The sequence below is a fragment of the Mustela nivalis genome, assembly GCF_964662115.1.
Source record: "Mustela nivalis genome assembly, chromosome: 2".
In the NCBI taxonomy this organism is placed as follows: Eukaryota; Metazoa; Chordata; class Mammalia; order Carnivora; family Mustelidae; genus Mustela; species Mustela nivalis.
The window spans coordinates 180,231,985-180,252,007 of record NC_139021.1 but is presented as its reverse complement, the minus strand read 5'-3'; the positions used below and the strand labels follow the sequence as shown (position 1 = coordinate 180,252,007).

Here is a 20,023-nt window from a genome sequence, read left to right as displayed (position 1 = left end):
ACCCACCGGCCTGATCTGGTTTGGGGCTGAGATGTTGACTCATGGCCATGCTGTGCTCTAAAAAGGGAATGTGTTGGGCCATAGCCGCAGAGTAGCAGGAAACAGAGCCGGCTCGACACCCTGTCATTACTGGCCCAAGAGCTCCTCCTGGGCCTCTGTCTCCGCTCATATGGCAAGGGCTGGATGGAGGTGCCCCCAGGCTCCCTCCGGCCTCAACAGGCTATGCACTCAAATGACTGCGGGTTTACATCATAATGAGCAGTCGGGGTTGAGATGGCCAGTTGCCCAGTGAGCTCTTCCACCGTACCAGTGGCCCTGGCCATGCTCTAGACTGGTGTGGGGCCTGAGTGTTGGTATGTTGCTAATGCCCCCCTGGGGGAAGGGAGAGAAGAGCCCGGGTGGAGAAGCACTGATAAGAGAGATGTCCTCTCATGGAACAGTTCGGTGAGCCTCACAAATCCAAGGCCAGCAGTATTCAGGTATGAACTTGGCACCGCCGAGCTAACTGCCCCATCCTGGCCAAGTTCTAGGCTATTATACAGAGGCAAATTTCGGAAAGTTCAGCCGGCAGTGCCTGTTCCACTCCCCTAGTCTGGAGGTAGTAGATTTGTCTAGGAGTCTTTGGGGTCAGAGGTCAAGTCTAATGTGGGCTAAAATCCTGGTGGAGTGGCTTAGCACCTGCCCACGGGCTATCCCTAAAAGGATCCTGGTTCAACCACACACCCACCCATGGGCTAGGAAGGGCAGCCTGCTGTGGGATGGGTCCACACACTTTCTGACAGCTGGGTCAGCCCGTTGACAACCTCTCAACCCTTCCAGATCTTTGATGGTCAGCAAAATGCTAAGGATAGGTCCAGTAATTTTAACAACTTCATAACCATCTGTTTACTGAGGGCTGGCTCAGTGTCCGGCCAATACTACTTATTTCACATGCATTAGCCAAATTCTAACTCCCACGGCATTCAAGCGAGACAGAGGGATGGTCCCTACTTCATATATAAAGAAATAAGCTTGGTAACTAGCTCAGAGGAAAGTTGCTAAGCCAGAATTCATTCCCTCGTGTAACAGGCCTGATTGCCCCCCATCCCTCTGCCAAGGCACCCTGCACTGCCCTCCTGGCATGTGAGCCTGAGGCTGCAAGGTAAGGGGGCCCACGGAACACACTTGCATCTATCTGTTGGTGCATGTGAAGCTGCGGTGCAACTCCTCTACATCTAGTTCTTTCAGTTGTGATCCCCTGTAGCAGAGCTCAGCTCAACTCCTCGGGGACTTCTGCTTGCAGCTAGGACACTGTAGCTTCTAGAAGACCAATTTTCCCGAGGGGGACAACCAGGAAAACTGGGCAGCACACACTAGTGTGCGTGAACACACACACACACACTCATACATACACTCCCTCGCTCTTTGAAGGCATCTGAGAACTCCTTAGACAGCCAGGACTTCGAATAACACTAAATAATTCATCAAAAGAAAGAAAAAAGGAAGAGGGAAACAAAATAGGTAGGATAAATGGAAAATAATTGTTAAAATAGCAGATTTAAATCCCAATATATCATTGTATAGATGTAAATAGACTAAATGCTCCATTAAAAGAACCTTTATTTTTAGAGATTTGGGGTAGAATGGCACATTCTTGGGACTGATGCCATAATGTTCTCCCATCTAAGATTGAATGGTTTATTTTTAAATGGAGAGGAAGGGACTTGGACAGATATTAACTATCCTGGACAAAAACGAAACAGATCAATAAAAGGACACGTGGAGAGGCCAGACATTTGAGGTCGAAAGGGTCTCAAACTCAGCTGGCAGAGACACACTAGTGGCAGGAGATGAGGACGAGAGCCACCAGACACAATGGACAGACCGTGCTCAGGAAACAGACTGACGGCAGCCTGATCAGGCAGAAGGCAGCGAGTTAACACCTTCCTAAGGAGCGGGGGGAAGCAGAGAACTATACACTCAGAACTGTAAACCCAGCAAGAGTATTTTTCAAAGATGCAAATGGAAACAAAGGCATCAGATAAACAAAGTACCAGAGCCTCCCTGACTTCTGAAGGACGTGCCTTTGGGAGCGGACTGTGATCCCAGCAGAAAGAGCCAAGGTGCCATCAGGAGAAGTGAGACCAGGACTCCTGGACAGGACCCTCTGCCACCCAGGAAACTTCTCCCAGTTCCCAGCTCTACTGCCAGCTGCTCCCCGTTTGCCTTCCCTGAGACAGCGGCTTTCTACCATGAGCTGGGGACTCAGGTAAGGACACTGTTTTCTACAGCTGTTATTCTCAAGAACAATATGGAGACTCTTCTGGGGGGCCCACCATGTCCAAACTATTTTTCTTGGCCAAGCTATTTTTATACTACTACTAAATTATTAGACTCTTGCACTCCTGTTCCTACATGAGCACACCATGGGGTTTTCTAGAGACTCCATGATGTGTGATACTGCAACAGACTAAATGTAGAAGCCAGTAGGAGCTTTCTTCTGTCTTCTATTAAGCTCTGTATTAGGGGTGCCCATGTGGCTCAGTCAGTTAAGTGTCTGACTCTTTTTGGTAAGATTTTATTTATCCATTTGATAGAGAGCACAAGCAGGGGAGTGGCAGGCAGAGGGAGAAGCAGGTTGTCCTGTTGAGCAGGGAGCCAGATGCGGGGCTCGATCCCAGGACCCTGGGATCATGACCCAAATTGAAGGCAGACACTTAACTGACTGAGCCACCCAGGTGCTCAGCATTTGATTCTCGATCTCAGCTCAGATCTTGATCTCAGGGTCATGAGTTCAAGCCCTGTGTTGGGCTCCATGTTGGGCATGGAGCCTACTTAAAAAAAAAAAAAAAATCTATACATTAAAGATTCACAAAAATGTAAAACATTACTACTATTCTAATTTTTTTGACATGGAAAATAAAGCTATTCTTCATAAAAGATATGCTGTGTTCATGTTAACAGGCTTATTGTAATTTTAAGATGAATTGATGTATTTATTTTGTGTTTTTTGTATTTTTAAGTAAGCTCCATGCCCAATGTGGGGCTTGAACTCACAACCTTGAAATCAAGAGTCTCACACTCCATTGACTGAGCCTCATAAATTGGTGAATATTTTAAAATTTCCTCAGAGTATAACACTCTTTTTAAGAAAGTACCACAAGGGGCGCCTGGGTGGCTCAGAGGGTTGAGCCTCTGTCTTCGGCTCGGGTAGTCATCTCAGGGTCCTGGAATTGAGCCCCACATCGGGCTCTCTGCTCGACGAGGAGCCTGCTTCCCCCTCTCTCTCTGCCTGCTTGTGGTCTCTCTCTCTCTATCAAATAAACAAATAAAATCTTAAAAAAAAAAAAGAAAAAGAAAGTACCACAAAATCTAGCACTCAAAAAACACAAAATTTACAATGTCTGGTATCTAATAGAAAATTACTAGACATGTAAGGAAGTATGAATAGGTGACCCACAAACAGGAGAAAAATCATTAAAAGCAGACCCAGAAGTGACTGTCGTAGTCAGCACGGACTATTTTAACAGAATCCCGCATAGCTCATATACTGCACAAATGGAATGCTCATGGTTCTGGAGGCTGGAAGTCTGAGATCAGGGTGCCAGCATGGCTGGGTTCTGGTGAGCAATGTCTTTCTAGTTTGCCATCTTCTTGCTGTGTCTTCACGTGGCAGGGCACTAATCCCATTCACCTGGGCTCCACACTTATTACCCCACCTCCTCTTAATTACCTCCCAAGGGCCCACCTGCTAATACTATCAAATTAATGGACAGAGTTTCAACATATGAATTTTAGAAGGACACAAATATTCAGTCCCTGAGAGTGAAAGGGATGATTAAATTAGGCAAGTATATTTAAACAGCTATTATAAATACGCTCAAAGATTTAAAGGAAAGAGGAACCTAACAGAAGAGAAATGAAGATATTTTACAAAGACTCCAAATGGAACTTCTGGAGATGAAAATTATTATAATACCTGAAATAAAACTTTCACTGGATAGAATGAATAGTAAATAGAATTCTGCACCAAAAAAGATCAGTACCTGGACAGAACTACAGAAGCTATCCAAAATGAAAGACAAAAAGAACAACAACAAAAAAGACTGAAAAAGGAAAACAGAATCTTGTGAACCACCGGATGGGAGTCAGCAGTTTGAGGTTTATTTCATTGGGGATCCAGAAAGGGAGTGGAGACAGAGGAACAATTATCAGAAGAAATAACTGAACATTTTTCAAATTTGATTAAAAAGTATAAACCCACAAACCCAGAGATTTCAAAGGCTAAGCACGATAAATACAGACAGTGACACCAAAAGCACATTATAATCAACTTGATGAAAACCTATGATAAAAAAAAAAAAAAGGAAATCTTAAAAACAGCTCGCATTTTTTTTTTTTCAGCTAGCATTTTAAAAAGGGGAAAAAAGGCCTATTAGGAAAAGAAGAAGAAAGGTAACAATTATAGATTGCCCACCAACTACTTAGGCCAGAAGATAAGAGAAAAATCATTCTAAAATACATAAAGAAAAAAGTCATCAAAGTAGATGCGTTTGCATAGTGGAAATACCTTTTATTTTTTTGGAAATACCTTTTACAGATGAAAGCAACATAAAGACCTTTTTCAGACAAACGGGGGAAAAAAGTCAAGAGAATTTATTGCCAGAACTAATCTATGAGAAATGTTAAAGGCAATTTTTCAGACAGGAAAAAAATGGTATCCGATGAAAATTCAACACAAAATGAATGAAGAGTGTCAGATATAGTTAATATGTGGGTAAATATAAAATCTGTGGACTTCAGATACAGCTGTATTTAAAGGGAAATTTGTGGTCTTAAATATGTGTCTTAGAAAATGGGTACCACTATATCCATCATGGGAAGCAAAGGAAGCAGAAAAAGGTCAAGAATATGTGAAATTCAAGTAAGCAAATAACAGAGATAAAAGCACCAATGAAATAAACAGATTTACCATTTTTTAAAAGTCAAAACTTGTTTTTGAAAATAAAATAGATTTACAGAAAGAATGATCAAGAAAAAAATAGGAGCAGCACATGCTACCAGTATGGACAGGGAAGATTTAACTACTTATGAAACAGTTATTAAAAACACAGAAAGAGCCTTGTTCTAAGGAAGTCAATGTTCACTGAAATATTTAATGATAAATGTAGCAGGATATCCCCAACTTGCTCTCGAAGATTCAGGAAAAAAAAAAAAGCGGGGGGGGGGGGAACAAAATGTAAACAATTTTTGAACTCTGGGTCAAGAACACACAGAGGTTATCTGTACTATACTTGCAACTCTATTAGTATGAAATTACATATAAAGTCATAAAAATCATGTAATGATATCATAAACAACTTTATATCAGTAATTTAAAAGTGAAATGGACAGATTGCTTGAAAAAGTAATTTACCAGGGTCTCTGGGTGGCTCAGTGGGTTAAAGGCTTTGCCTTTGGCTCAGGTCATGATCCCAGGGTCCTGGGATTGAACCTCGCATCGGGCTCTCTGCTCAGCAGGGAGTCTGCTTCCCCCTCTTCCTCTTCCTGCCTCTCTGCCTACTTGTGATCTCTGTCTGTCAAATAAATAAATAAGATCTTCTAAAAAAAAAAAAAGTAATTTACCAAAACTGACACAAGAAATATAAAATGTGAATAGTCCCATATCTACTGAATAAATTGAATTTTGAAATAAAATCTTTGAACACAAGACACACAAACATTCTGGGTATATATAGCTACACCAGAGAATTCTTTCAAAACAATTCAGGAAGAAATAACTCCAATATTACATAAGCTCTTTCAGAAAATCAAAACAGATGGAACAATGCCCAGCTGATTTTGTAAAGCCAACATAACCTTGATTTCAAAACTTGATAAAGACACTACAAGAAAATGACAAGTGGAGGTCTTTTGTGTACAGTAATCCAAAATCCCTTAGCAAAATATTAACTAAAGCCCAGGATAAATGGAAAGGATAATACCCCATCGAAATTTACAAATCAAAGATTATTTTCACATTTAAAAATCAAACAGTGTAGTCTATTTAACCAAATACGGGGAAGAGTCACTTGCATTTGGTAGTCAGTCATCATTCGTAGTAACAAAAACTCTCAGAAGACTCAGAAGATCATAGACAGCTAAGAAAGCTTCCTCTATCCAACAGAACATCTGCAAAAAGCCCATCGTAAACATCATACTGAGTGTAAGTTATTGAAGGCTTTCCCCTGGGATCGGGAATGAGACACGGATATACCCTACCACTTTTATTCAACACTATACAGACATCCAACAAGAGCAAAAAAGGTGAAAAGAAGTAAAATGTATAAAGAATGGAACTGAAGGAGTGAGACTGTCATTATTCTTGGAAACACGGTGGTATCATAGAAAATCAAGAAATCTGTAGATAAACTCTTGGAATAATTTAGCAAGGTTGCTGAATACAAGGTCAATATCAATAAAAATCAACCGTATTTCACCATACTGGTAACAAACAAGTAGAAATGAAATTTTTAAATATTACTGTTTCTATTATGTGTGCATGTTTGAACCCACATGCACTCAGACATGCTCACACACCACAAATGTCTTAGAATAAAACTAATTTTAGTTTTGCAAATAAAGATTTGCAAGATGCCTACAGTCAGTATTGCAAGAAATTAATAAAGACATAAATAAATGTGTAGATATATCTGGTTTATGGGCTTACTGTTATTTTTATTTTTTTTTAAGATTTTATTTATTTATTTGACAGAGAGAGATCACAGTAGGCAGAGAGGCAGGCAGAGAGAGGGGAAGGGAAGGAAGCAGGCTCCCTGCTGAGCAGAGAGCCCGATGCGGGACTCGATCCCAGGACCCTGAGATCACGACCTGAGCCGAAGGCAGCGGCTTAACCCACTGAGCCACCCAGGCGCCCCAATGGGCTTACTGTTATAAAGACGCCAATATTCCCAATCGATCTATACATTCAATGCAATCAAAATCCCAGCAAGACTACTGGGAGAATGTGGGAGCTGACAAGTCCATCCTCAAGTTTACATACAAATGCGAAGAGCCAGGAATAATGAAGATGAACAGAACTCCAGGATTTTCCACTTCCAGACATCAACAGCTGTCATAAACTGACACTGTGATAAACAGCCCACAAGGACAACAGAGAGATTAGAAACAAACCTGCACTGGGGGCGCCTGGGCGGCTCAGCTGTTTGAGCATCCAACTCTTGATTTTGGTTCAGGAGTTGTGGGATCAAGCCCCAAGTTGGGCTCTGTGCTTGATGGGGCGTCTGCTGGAGACTCTCTCTCCTTCTCCCTCTGCCCCACCCCTCACTCTCACCCTCTCTCTTTAAAAATAAATTAATTTAAAAAAAGAAGAAGAAAGAAAGAAAAGGAAAAGAAACCTGCACTTGATTCAACAGATATGACAGCGGGGTGCTATGGGAAAGGGTTATCTTTAATTACTGGGGCTGAGCCCGCTGGATATTCAAAGTGAAAAAACAATCTTTTTAAAAGATTTATTTGACACAGAGAGAGCACAAGTAGGCAGAGAGGCAGCCAGAGAGAGAGAGAGAGGGAAACAGGCTCCCTGCTGAGCAGAGCGTCCGATGCGGGGCTCAATCCCAGGACCCTGAGATCATGACCCGAGCTGAAGGTAGAGGCTTAACCCACTGAGTCACCCATGCACGCCGGGAAAAAATAAATTTTGACCCTCAGATCACATAACATACAAAAATTGTGCCCTTACTTCATACAATATGCAAAAATCAAAATATGTAAAGTAAAACAATAAAACTTCTAGAAAAAAAACTCAGAAAATTTTCTTAACTTTGGAATAGATAAGGATTTTTTTAAAAAAAGATTTTATTGTTAAGGGGGACCTGGGTCGTTAAGCATCTGCCTTCAGCTTGGGTCGTGATCCCAGGGTCCTAAGATGGAGCCCTGCACTGGGCAAACTGCCCGGTGGGAAGCCTGTTTCTCCCTCTCCCACTCCCCCTGCTTGTGTTCCCTCTCTCGCTGTGTCTCTGTCAAATAAATAAATAAAATCCTTTTTTTCAAAGATTTTATTTATTTATATGACAGAGAAAGAGAGATCACAAGTAGGCAGAGAGGCAGGAAGAGGGAGAGGGGGAAGCAGGCTCCCTGCTGAGCAGAGATTCCCTTGTGGGACTCGATCCCAGGACCCTGAGATCACAACCTGAGCTGAAGGCAGACGCTTAACCCAATGAGCTACCCAGGCACCCCAATAAATAAAATCTTTTTAAAAAGAAGAAGATTTTATTTTTACATAATCTCTAAAACCTACATGAGGCTCAAACTCACAATCCCGAGATCACGAGTTGCACGTTCTACCAACTGACCCAGCCAGGCGCCCCGAGATTTCCTAAATAATCTGTAAAAACACTTAACCACTAAAGGAAAACAGCTGGTAAATTGAGTTAGATTAAAATTTAAAGTTTCTGCGCAGCAAAGTAAAAAGTTAAGTCACTGAGAAGAAGATATTTGGCTATCTATGTGCATATATGTGCACACATAACACACACCTGCACATACAATATGTAGACATGTACATATTTGAAAACCATGTCTGGAATATGTAAGAGCTCTTACAAATCAACAATAAAAAGACCACACAACAGGAAAATAAGCTCAAAAAGGAATTTTACAGAAGTTATTTTATAGGGACACCTGGGTGGTTCAGTCAGTTAAGCATCTGCCTTCAGTCATAATCTTGGTGTGCTGGGCTTGAATCCCACGTTGGACTCCCTGCTTGGCGGGGCATGCTCTTCTCCCTCTGCCCTGTCCCTTGCCCACTCATGTGCTCACACTCTCTTTATCCCTCTAATAAATAAAAATAAAATCTTTAAAAAAAAAAAGTCATTGGATGATCAGAAAACATACAGAAAGCTGCTCCCCCTTCGAAGTTTCCAGGCAAGCACGACTTCAAACCACAATGGCGGGCGCTCCCACTAACAGTCATGGCTAAAATGTTTACAGCTGTCAGTACCACGGGCAGACAAGCATGGAGTTCCGGGAGCCCTCCTACCTGGCTGTTGGGACAATGCTGAGGCGACAGCCCCGTGAACTGCTGGTCATGTCTCCTAAAACCAACCAGTTACCTGCGCCATGACCAGCAACACACCCTGAAATACGTACCCAAAGAAACGCGGACATGGGTCTACCAAAACACAGGATAAGAAGGTTCCAACGGCATTACTGGCGCCCCCATCCCCGAAAAGCCTCCAATGTCCACCGTGGTTGGACAGTTGCTGTACTCAGCCACACCGATGGACCCCACAAACCTAACGGTCAGTGGAGGAAGCAGACGAGTTTACGAACAGACTAAGCGAACGGATGGCAAATGTCTTCGCTTGGGCTGCTGTAACAGTGCCGCAGACCGAGGGCCTGCAAATACCAGAAATGTACAGAAATGCATCGCTCACGGTTTGGAAGGTCTGAAGCCAGAGATCACGCGCTGGAGCTGGTGGGTCCCGGGGTGGCTGCTGTTCCTGGTTTGCAAGCTCTCTCCCAGCTCCTCTCAAAAAGTCCCCGGTCCGTGGGGCGGGGAGGTGGGAAACCGTGTGTTGGGTATTAAGGAGGGCGCCTGTTGTGATGGGCACTGGGTGTTATACTCAACTAAGGAACCATTCAACACTACATCAAAAACTAATGACTTACTGCATGTGGGCTCACTGAACATTAAAAAAAAAAAAAAAGGTATTCACAAACTCAGAAAAAAAAAAGTCCCTAACCCCAACATGAGAGCCCCACCCTCATGACCTCCTCTAACCCTACTCACCTCCTAAGGGCACCACCTCCACATACCCTCCCATTGAGGATTCGAGTGTCAACATAGGCATCTGGGGAGGACCCAAGCAGTCAGTCCCCAGCAACGAGAGAGAGGTCAGGAAGTAGGAGGAATGACTGAGGGGGACATCAGCGGGCATCCTAAGGCACAGGTATGTTCTATTTCTTTTTCAGTTGAGGTGTAATTGACATATAACATTAGAATCAGGTGTCCAACATAATGGTTCGCTACATGTACTGTAAAATGATTGCCGCTTTGTGCTGGTTTCACAGGTTTGTTTGGTTTGTAAAACTTTAACAAGCCGTATACTTATCATTTGTGTCCTTTTCTGTATGTATGTTACACTCCCATAAAAATGTACTCCAACAAAAGGGAAGGGACGGGGAAAGAGGGTGGGGTGGGGGAAAAAGAGAGAGGAAGGAAGGAGGAGAAGATGCCACATCTTCCAGCTTAGGAAATGGGGTGGACAGTTGGTCCCACCAGGTCTCCAGGTGCCTGGAGCACGAGTTCCCAGCACTGGTTGCAGTGATGTGCCTTCACACAGGATTTGGTGGGGACAGATGGCTAGAGGAAGGTGCCAGCGATCTCTCCCGCCATCCCCCTTCTCCTGAGGGCTTGGATGTCACTCAGCCTCACTCCCAACTCTGTGCCCGCTCTCCCCGGGTGGGTGGACATGTGCGTGCCAGCCTCCGGATAAAGAATAGGGATTAATTTGATCCTGCACCTGCGTACCTCTGAGTGGGCAGGCCTGGGGAATGAGCAGGTGGCGTGTGTGCATGAGCTGCAGAGACGTGGCTGACCTCCACCTTGATCCAGCTCTTCCCGCGCAAGCTGGGTCAGGGGAAAGGGGGCCGTGCTGGTTAGGAATGGGTCGCCGAGACTGCAGCTGCTCAGGCAAGGTCCCCTGACCCCTGCCGGCTCTGGCCTGCCTGCCTCTGTGGGCCAGGGCACCACAGAGGGCATCGCAGGCTGAGCTGAGGACAGCCAAGCTTCCTGAGTGGGGTGCCAAACCCCGTGGGGGCTCCAGAGCCAATGCTCCAGCCTGTTCCTTGTTTACTTCAATCTGGGACAAATGTGGCCGAGATGATCTCTATTGGGCTAACTTTCTGAGTCTGGGACGGTCTGGAGAGGACTCTGCTGAAAGGAGGCAGGTGGCCTGAGCTCTGGATCTTTCACTGGCTTGGTGACCTGCCACCCATCACAAGCTACCCTTGCTTCAGTCCCCTCTTGTGCCGTCAGCAGTTAGCATCCTGTGCTGCCCAGCGGGGTAGCCACTGGCCATGCGGCGTGTGGCCCTTTAAATCTAGATTCCAGTTAGTTACAAATGAATTAAAGTAGGGGTGCCTGAGTGGCTCAGTCAGTTAAGCATCCAGCTCCTGATGTTGGCTCAGATCTCAATCTCAGAGTTGTGAGTTCAAGCCCCACCTTGGATGTAGAGATTACTTAAATAAGTAAATCTGTTTTGTTTTTTTTTTTAAGTGAATAAAAGTAAAAACTTGGTTCTTCAGTTGTGCTAGTCCATATTTTAAGAGTTCAGTAAGCCACATGGGGCTGGTGGCAACCGTAGTGGTTGGTGCAGATGAACTTTCCATCAGGGCTGGACTAAACTAATCCATGGTTTCAAGACCATTTCTATTACCCAAAGCCCAAAGTAGTCAAGGCATAAAATAAGGGGGAGGCGTGGTGACTGGGGCTCTAGTGGTTCTCCCCAGGTGAGAGGAGAACATTCCATCTCTCCCACCTGCTCAGGGTTTTGACCAGAAGGAACTTAAGCAAGCACAGCATTCATCTAAATAAACAGGAGAGAAAAGTAGGAGGTGGAGGAGGGAGAGGACTTGACCGGGTAAGAATCCCCGCTGGGCACCTTCCGGGACAGCTCACACACCTCTTTCTTGGATGCTCTGTGGTTAGTCTCACGGCAACCCTGTGATGTAGGCCGGGCTAGATATTAGCATCAGCCCAGTTAAAGGATAAGTAAACTGAGGCTCAGAACGCCGCGTAGCTGAGATGGAACCCACACCCATAGCTTGGCCCGTGTGTGGTCTTAGACCCGGTCCCCACGTTACTCCCTCAGGCTGAACATCCCTTTGTCGGCTCCTTCTAACCGCTTCATGAGGACTGGCTCCCATGTACTACGGGGAAGGCCTCTATGTTCTAGCAACAGTGGGCCTTGCCCACTACAATTTTCTCCCCCGCACACTCAGTCACAAACTACCCGTCACCGTGGGTAGATGAACGGTGGTCCATTTCGACAGTGGAACATTACTCAGGACTAAAAAGAAATGAGCTACCCAGCCATGGGTAGACATGGAAAGAGAGAGAGGAATCTTAGATACCTACGATGGAGTGAAAGAAGCCAATCCGAAAAGGTTATGTACTGTATGATTCCAACCTTGTGATATTCTGGAAAAGGCAAGAACTATGGAGACAGTAGAAAGATCAGTAGTTCCCAGGGGCTTGAGGGGTGGGATGAACAGGCAGAACACGGAGGGTTTCTAGGTCAGTGAAATCATTCTGATACTGTAGCGGTGGATACATGTCGACATATATTTGTCAAATGCCAGAGACTATGCAACACCGAGAGGGAGCCCGGGTACAAGCTATGGCCCTTGGCTGAAGACGCCATGTCAGTGTAGTGACCTCCCTGGTGAGGGAAGCTGGCAGGCCCGGAGCCTCTGCATGCGTAGGAGGAGGGAGTGTACGGGAACTCTACTTTTAGCTCAGTTTTGCTGTTAACCTAAAACTGCTCTAAAAAAATAACATTTGTTAATTAAAAAAAAATAGTACTGGCTACCCACTGAGCGCATCAAGCTGCGTCCTCTGTCCCAGGCTTTGCACTGCCATTCATCTCCTCTCGTGGGCCTGGCCGGTTTCCTCTCCCACCTTTCTGACTAGATGTCCCTCCCACCCAAAAGCCTCCCCTGGCCCTCCTTTGTGCTAGTCCCATACTTTGAAGATGCATTGCTCGTTTCATGTATCCCATTGTATTCTCGCTTATTTCACAGTTCTTGTCCCATCTGTGCGTCCCCTGGGGGCCTAGAATAATGCCCGACACAGTGGAATCTCTCCGTGTTCTGCTGTGGACTGTCCTGAACCATGCTGCCTCTCTGTAGACTCTCCGAAGCTTCTCTCTGCACACCTGCCCCAGACCCAGTTCTTCACGGACAGATCCCTTACATCCCTACCGATGATTAACCAAGTGACTGTGTTGGCTGCTCTCTGGAGCTCTAGACCAGCCACTCCTTGAGAGTTGTGTGTCAGCAAGGGCTTTATAGTTGCAAGGAACAAAAACTATTTCTAAAGTTGGCAAGAAAACAGAATTCACCAGGGGGATTCTGAGGAGCACACACTATCGGAGATGAGCCAAAGGGCCTGGACCAGGCTGGGCAGGGACTGGGACATCTCCAGGGATGTCAGGAGCAGGAACACCGTAAGCCCTCCCTCCAGGCTATGGCCACCAGGTGACTCGGCTCCAGCCCCTTCTGACTCTACATACCTCCCTCAAGATGCGAATTTCACCCTTTGTCAGCCTTACTTTCTCCGAGCAGGGAGCTGAGATCCAGGAGGGTGAGGTGTTTTGCTCAAGGTCCCAGCATCATCAGGATAGGTTTCTTCAATCACGTAAAGGTCAGGGTTCATTCCACTGTGCCGCTGTTACCCTCTGTGCTGACGGAGGGGTCCTGGGGAGCCCGGCCTTGGGCCTTTCCTTGGTGATCGGATGTCGGCTGGCTTGTTCCATTTGGAGCCACTTTTGCCTCTTTGGTCCACAGATCCAGGATGATGGCAGCTTGGCACAGTCAGGCTGAACGGCACCGTGATTGCCTCATCCTTGGTAAATGTGCAGCACGCACACCTAGGCTTTCTTCTACCTGTATTAGCTAGCTATTGCTGCCTAACAAATCAGTCTCGAAAGGCAGAACCTTCTAAGAATAACCTTTTCTCTTACTCACAGTTCCACAGGTTGGGAATTTAGGCTCAGGTTGGCTGGGCAGGGCTTCTGGTTTGGCTCAGCTCCCTCACTTACCTGCAGACAGATCTGTTACCTTGGCTGGGTGCTCTCCTGTGTTTGGGGATCAGGTGGCTGTAGACACAGTCTAGGGTGGTTTCAGTTGGGACAACTGGGCTCTTCTCCATAATGACTTTTACGGTCCAGCAGACCCTCCTAGGTTTGTTCTCACGGTGATGGAAAGGGTGAAGAGGGACAGCAGAAACGGAGGCCTCTGTTACATTCTATTACCCAATTTATTACCAAATCACAAGGTCAGCTCAGATTCAAGGAGCAGAGAAATAGACTTTCCCTCTTAAGCATGAGAGCTTACCTATTACAGCAAAACTCATGGAACGCATTATTCATAATTACCAAAAAGTAGAAGCAATGCTAATGTTCACCAGCTGATGAACAGATAAACAAAATGTGGTATATCTGCACAAAGCAATATTTTGGTCATAAAAGGAATGAAGTATGGATATGTGTTACAACCTACAGAGATCTTAAAAGCATTATACTAAGAGGAAGAAGGCAGATACAAAAGGCCACATATTGTATAATTCCATTTACATGAAATGTTCAGAACAGGCAAATTCCTAGTGTCAGTAAGTAGATCAGTGGTGTCCAAGGACTGGAGTGCACAGGGGAAACGAGATGGGGTTTCTTTTTGGGGATGATAGAAATGTTCCAAAATTAGATAGTGGTGGTGGGGGCATAATTCTGTGAATATACCAGTAACTACTGAATTGTATCATTTAAAAGGGTGAATTTTGGGGCGCCTGGGTGGCTCAGTGGGTTAGGCCTCTGCCTTCGGCTCAGGTCATGATCTCAGAATCCTGGGATCGAGCCTGCTTCCTCCCCTCTCTCTGCCTGCCTCTCTGCCTACTTGTGATCTCTCTCTCTGTCAAATAAATAAATAAAATATTTAAAAAAAAAATAAAAGGGTGAATTTTTTGGTTTATGAATATCTAAATAAAGCAGTTATATAAGTAGTAAACAAGTGAAACTTAGGGACCCTGGGTGGTTCAGTCTGCTGTTCCCCCTGCTAGTGGGTGCTCTCTCTCTGACAAATAAAATCTTAAAAAAAAAAAAGAAAAATGAAACTTATTCAAAACAAATCAACCAAAATAAGAATACCTCTTTTTAGAAATGTATAAATCAGGGCCATGAAATTTTAAATATTTTTTTAAAGATCTATTTTGTTTATTTGAGAGAGAGAGCATGTGTGCTCACACACATGAGCGGGGGGGAGGGACAGAGGAGGGGGAGAGGCAGACTCCCCCCTGAGCAGGGAGTCAGATCCTACTGGGGGCTCCATCCCAGGACCCCAGGATCCTGACCTGAGCCAAAGGCAGATGCTTAACCGACTAAGCTGCCCAGACACCCCAGATTTTAATCACTTTTCATGAACTTTCATCTGTTATACATAGAAATTTATTGATAATCTACTCAAAAGAGAGATTTTAAGATTTTTACAGCCATTTAATGATTCTCGTCCTCAATGAACAATATTTGAAGTAGTACAGTGAGCTTTATTGTTGCTACTCAATAAAAATGATTCCACTGGAAGAATTTACAAGTAAACATCATTGGTTTTGTGTAGATAGTGCTCATGTAAAGCTATTAAGGAAATCTAAAATTTGGCCCAAAGTTTAGAATATTTTCTGGATGGTTGATACCTTGTGGATATGTTCAATTATCTATGAATTATACAATAAAATATGTAAATCACCTAAATCACTGTCTTTTCCTTTAAAAGCACTGTATTTACTATCACACCAAATAACTATCCAAGAAAATTAAACAGTGGATCTTATGAGCTGAGAACCTATAAATTGAAAATCAGAAGACTATTTGGATCCATGGGCAGTCCAAGATACTCAAGCTACAGGAAGAGTTTGGAAATTGAATTGAGTCTTCAATTTTATCTTTAATGGAAATTACAGTGTAGGAGCAGTTGGCATTTGGAAAAATGAAAACAAAGAGTTGTAGTTTTAGGAAATAATTTTCAGAGATGTCAGGACTTTGAGTACTTTGTTGAGTTCTACAAGAAAGAAATGTTTTGATTATTGAAGCTGATAAGTAGAGGGTGAGCATAGAAAACTGGTAAAGGAAAACATGAAAGAGGAACAGAAGGTATTAGAAAAACATAAATATGCTGTCTTTGAAAACAACAAAGTGGCAGTTCCTAGGGAAAAAAACTATTAAATTGTCTGACGAATTACACGAGAACCTATTTGCTATTTTATCATAAAAATAAATGAGCGTAGGGACGCCTGGGTGGCTCAGTCATTAAGTATTTGCCTTCAGCTCAGCTCATGATCTCAGAGTCCTGGGATCAAACCCTGCATCAGGCTCTCTGCTTGGCAGGAAGCCTGCTTCTCCCTCTCCCACTCTCCCACTCTCCCTCCTCTGTTGCTGTCTCTCTATCAAATAAATAAATAAATAAATAAATAAAATCTTAAAAAAGAAAAAAAATGAGCATAAAGGTGCCTGGGTGGTGCAGTCAGTTAAGCATCTCACTCCTGGCTTAGGCACAGGTCATGATCTCAGGGGTCACGAGATCGAGCCCTCAGTGCAGAATCAACTTGAGATGCTCTCTCCCTCCCCCTCTGCTCCTCCTGCTCATTCCCTCCCTCACTTTCTCTCTCTCAAATAAATAAAAATCTTTAAAATAAATAAATAAATGAGCGTAGTAAGCTTTGCTGTGCTTTAATGGATTTAATTCTGAAATTGACCAACTGACGTTTGCAAAGCTTCGTGGTTTTCAATGAACAAAATTTTATAAAATTGAACCAACTTATCTGACAGTCTAACAAAATATTTGTAAAATAGGTGATAATAGAAATTGGCTGTACAAAAATGTCACTACAATAAAGGCAGAAAAATTCCAAATGCAGATGCTGTGGGTTTAGTAGACACCAGAAGTCCAGGGTTCAAAGCACAACTGTGGATGATAAAAGCGATTCTCTTCTTCCTGAGACTCTGTGTCTCCCAATGCTATTGATTTCCCGAGAAAGCCACTGGAAAAGTTTGATGCGATCCCTAAGTCAGACTGTGGCCCAGACAGGGGCGCCATTGAGCCAGCAACAGCTGTACTGAAAAAAAGATCACACCCACAATTTCTGAACTCCAATAAGTGACTTGAAAATGATTAGAATAATGTAATGAACAGTTTATGTTACTATATATACCCCTTCATTTTTCTATGTCTTTCTATATGAAATGTCTTTATATATCTTAGGTTTATTTCAAAACAATAAGAGAAAATATATTAGCTTTATTATTGCCACGTTAATTTATATTCCCCATTACTGCTTATTTTTACTATCATCCTGCCTGTGGAATAGTACAGTAGGAATTGTCATCATCTGTGTTTTTATTTTTTCCCATTCTTATTCCGTACGTTTTCAAACTTACAGAAGAGGAGTTCAGCGAGCACTCGTGTACATACGGTCACCTGGCTTCCGCAGGTGCTGACCTGTGCTGCATTGTCTTTCTCTGTATCCGTGGTTTTTGAGCCGTCTGAGTGTACACTGCAGACAGCATGACTTTTCACCCCAGAACAGACAGGCCATGTATTTCCTAAAAGTCAGGAGATCCTCTCACATAGCCGTAGTATCATTACTGTGCTTGAGAAAACTCACAATTTCCTAATATCTAACCCAGTCCCTACTCAAATTTCCCCAAACGTATAGTCGTTTGTTTGTTTGTTTTCAGAGTCACAAGCAATCCTGGTTGTTGTGTTTCTAGACTCATTTAGTCAGATTGGTCCCTCCACTTTTTTCTCTCCTCCCACTGACACTTTTTGAAGAACGTAGACCAATTACGCCATAGTGGCGCATGTTCAGGATTTGTCTGTCTCCTCATGACACTCTTTCCTCCACCCCTATGTGTTTTTGTGTACCGGAAATTGGGCCCAAAGACTTGGCTGGATTCAGCTTAGAAAGTCCAAACATGGGGCGCCTGGGTGGCTCAGTGAGTTAGGCCTCTGCCTTCGGCTCAGGTCATGATCTCAGGGTCCTGGGATCGAGCCCCACTTGGGGCTCTCTGTCCCCCCCCCCCCGCCTGCCTCTCTGCCTACTTGTAATCTCTGTCTGTCAAATAAATAAATAAAATCTTAAAAAAAAAAAAGTCCGAACACTCCACAGGTAAAGTCCGTTTGGAGTCCCATCACATCAGGAGGCCCATGGTATCATGAGTCCCCGTTAATGAGACTAATGGGTTGAGGAGGGGAGACAGTGAGATCTCTGTCGTGCAAGCAGAATTTTGAGACAACCAAGGGCACTGGGACATGCACAAAGCCCTCGATAGTAGCAAGGAATTCCTCGCTTCGTTGGGGTGGTAATGCTGGGATTATATAAGGACCCTCACACACAGAAGTATTTAGGAGTAGGCAGAAGGAGGAGATGCTGGCAGCAAGTGTTGAAAGAGCAGAGCCACAGTTTGTTGAAGGAAAAGAGGGAGCCGAAGCAAGGCCGTCAAATAGTTGACAATCCTTGAAACTGGGGCAGGAAAAGTTGTGGTTCCTCATACTAATCTCTCTGCTTATCTTTGAAAACTTTCATAGCGAAGAAAAAAGAAGGAATGAATGATTTTGAGACGGTGAGGGGCAACACAGCCAAACCAAAGAGCCGCAGCTGACCGACTGCGACCGTGGCCACCGGGCTCTGTCCCTGCTCCGCCAGCAGACCAGCGAGGCGAGCCCCGTGAAGCAGAGTGAACGTTTCTACCACCGTTTCAAAGGGCACAATACCTTTAGTCAGCCTTACCTTTGTAAGATCCACTTAGCGCTTGTTTGCTCAATAAAAGGCCACAAATTGTTTTCCCAAATGGCCAAAGGATGAGGCTGAAAACGAGTGCTGTTTCTAAAAAGCGGATTTTGTTCACGGAGGAACCCCTCGGACCCTTCGAGCTCGTCTCCAGTGCGGCTGCACCAGGCCTCGCCTTGAGCGCAGTTGGCAGAAACCTATTCTGGCCTTGGAGGAAAACCAGACCCATGAAAGAAAGGATGCTCACGAGACTGCTTTCCAGGCCCTTCTGTCTCTCCAGGGACTGCCTGCCACTGTCTTCAGAGGTGATCCTGGCTTCTTAAAGCACCTTTCCTAGGAAGATGTTAAAATGAGGTCCGGCCCACTGTAAGATAACAACTTCTATGGCGCTTTTCAGTCTACAAAGGCATTTTATCCCTTTTTTTATTTGACAGAGAGAGAGAACAAGGGGGAGGGGCTGAGGGAGAGAGAGAGGCAGGCTCCCCGCTGAGCAGAGAACGTGGGGCTCCATCCCAGGACCCTGAGATCATGACCCGAGCCCATGGCAGCCACCCAACAGGCTGAGCCACCCAGGTGCCCCAGGAAGTTGGTCTTGAATGGAAACTCTTTTTTTTTTTTTTTAAAGATTTTATTTATTTATTTGACAGAGAGAAATCACAAGTAGGCAGAGAGGCAGGCACAGAGAGAGAGAGAGGAGGAAGCAGGCTCCCCGCTGAGCAGAGAGCCCGATGCGGGACTCGATCCCAGGACCCTGAGATCATGACCTGAGCCGAAGGCAGCGGCTTAACCACTGAGCCACCCAGGTGCCCTTGAATGGAAACTCTTAAGGGTGTTTTCAGGACACGTGCTTAAAGGGGTAAGATTTAACAAGTGAAGATTTATCCAAGCGACTTCCTCAGATGACCATCTGCATCTTACCGCCTTTTCTTCAGGAACAAGTACATCTCCGGGGCGGTTTGATTTGGGTCCCCCTATTTTCATTCAACAGTCAAGCAACAGGTATTTCCTGGTACCCGCTCTGTGCCAGGATTGTGCTGGTGCCAAGAGTTCTGAGATGACTCAGAATTTCCTGCCCTTGAGGGCTTCGCGTCCTACGGGGGAGTTCCATACGAGCCGGAACTCTGTGTGCTGTGCTGAGTGCTCTGTCCCGTACGGGCCAGGCACCCGACAGGTGTCACAACAAGTCCTCAGGTCGCACAGGCCTCCCAGGTGAGACAGGTTTCCTCAGGGAGGGGACATTTGATCTGGGCCTTCAATGATGAGTAGGATGTGACAGATTGAGAAGATGGAGAAAGTTTTCAGGATTTAAGTTGCGTAAGTCTCACGTGTGCCAGCTGCCTGCCTTGGACTGTGTTTCTCAAGAATGCTTAGGTAAGATCTCCAAATTCCTCCCACACACCGCACCCTGAAACTGTCTAAAAGGTCTTTTGGATGGCCCACCTTTTAGTACAGCTAAACCACATATATTTCTTTTTCAAGATT

The 20,023-nt window shown here is 44.7% G+C and overlaps 1 long non-coding RNA gene across 3 annotated transcripts; it reads left to right on the top strand.

Moving 5' to 3' along the window:
• The first annotated feature begins 296 nt into the window (after positions 1-296).
• Positions 297-18,773, top strand: LOC309859143. Of its 3 annotated transcripts, none has more exons than XR_014308561.1 (4): positions 297-479; positions 1,069-1,141; positions 9,781-9,932; positions 18,340-18,773. It is a non-coding gene; the product is annotated as an uncharacterized lncRNA (long non-coding RNA). The 3 variants fall into 3 exon arrangements; XR_014308562.1 differs by lacking the exon at positions 18,340-18,773 and adding an exon at positions 15,529-15,775; XR_014308560.1 differs by lacking the exon at positions 9,781-9,932.
• The last annotated feature ends 1,250 nt before the right edge of the window (positions 18,774-20,023 follow it).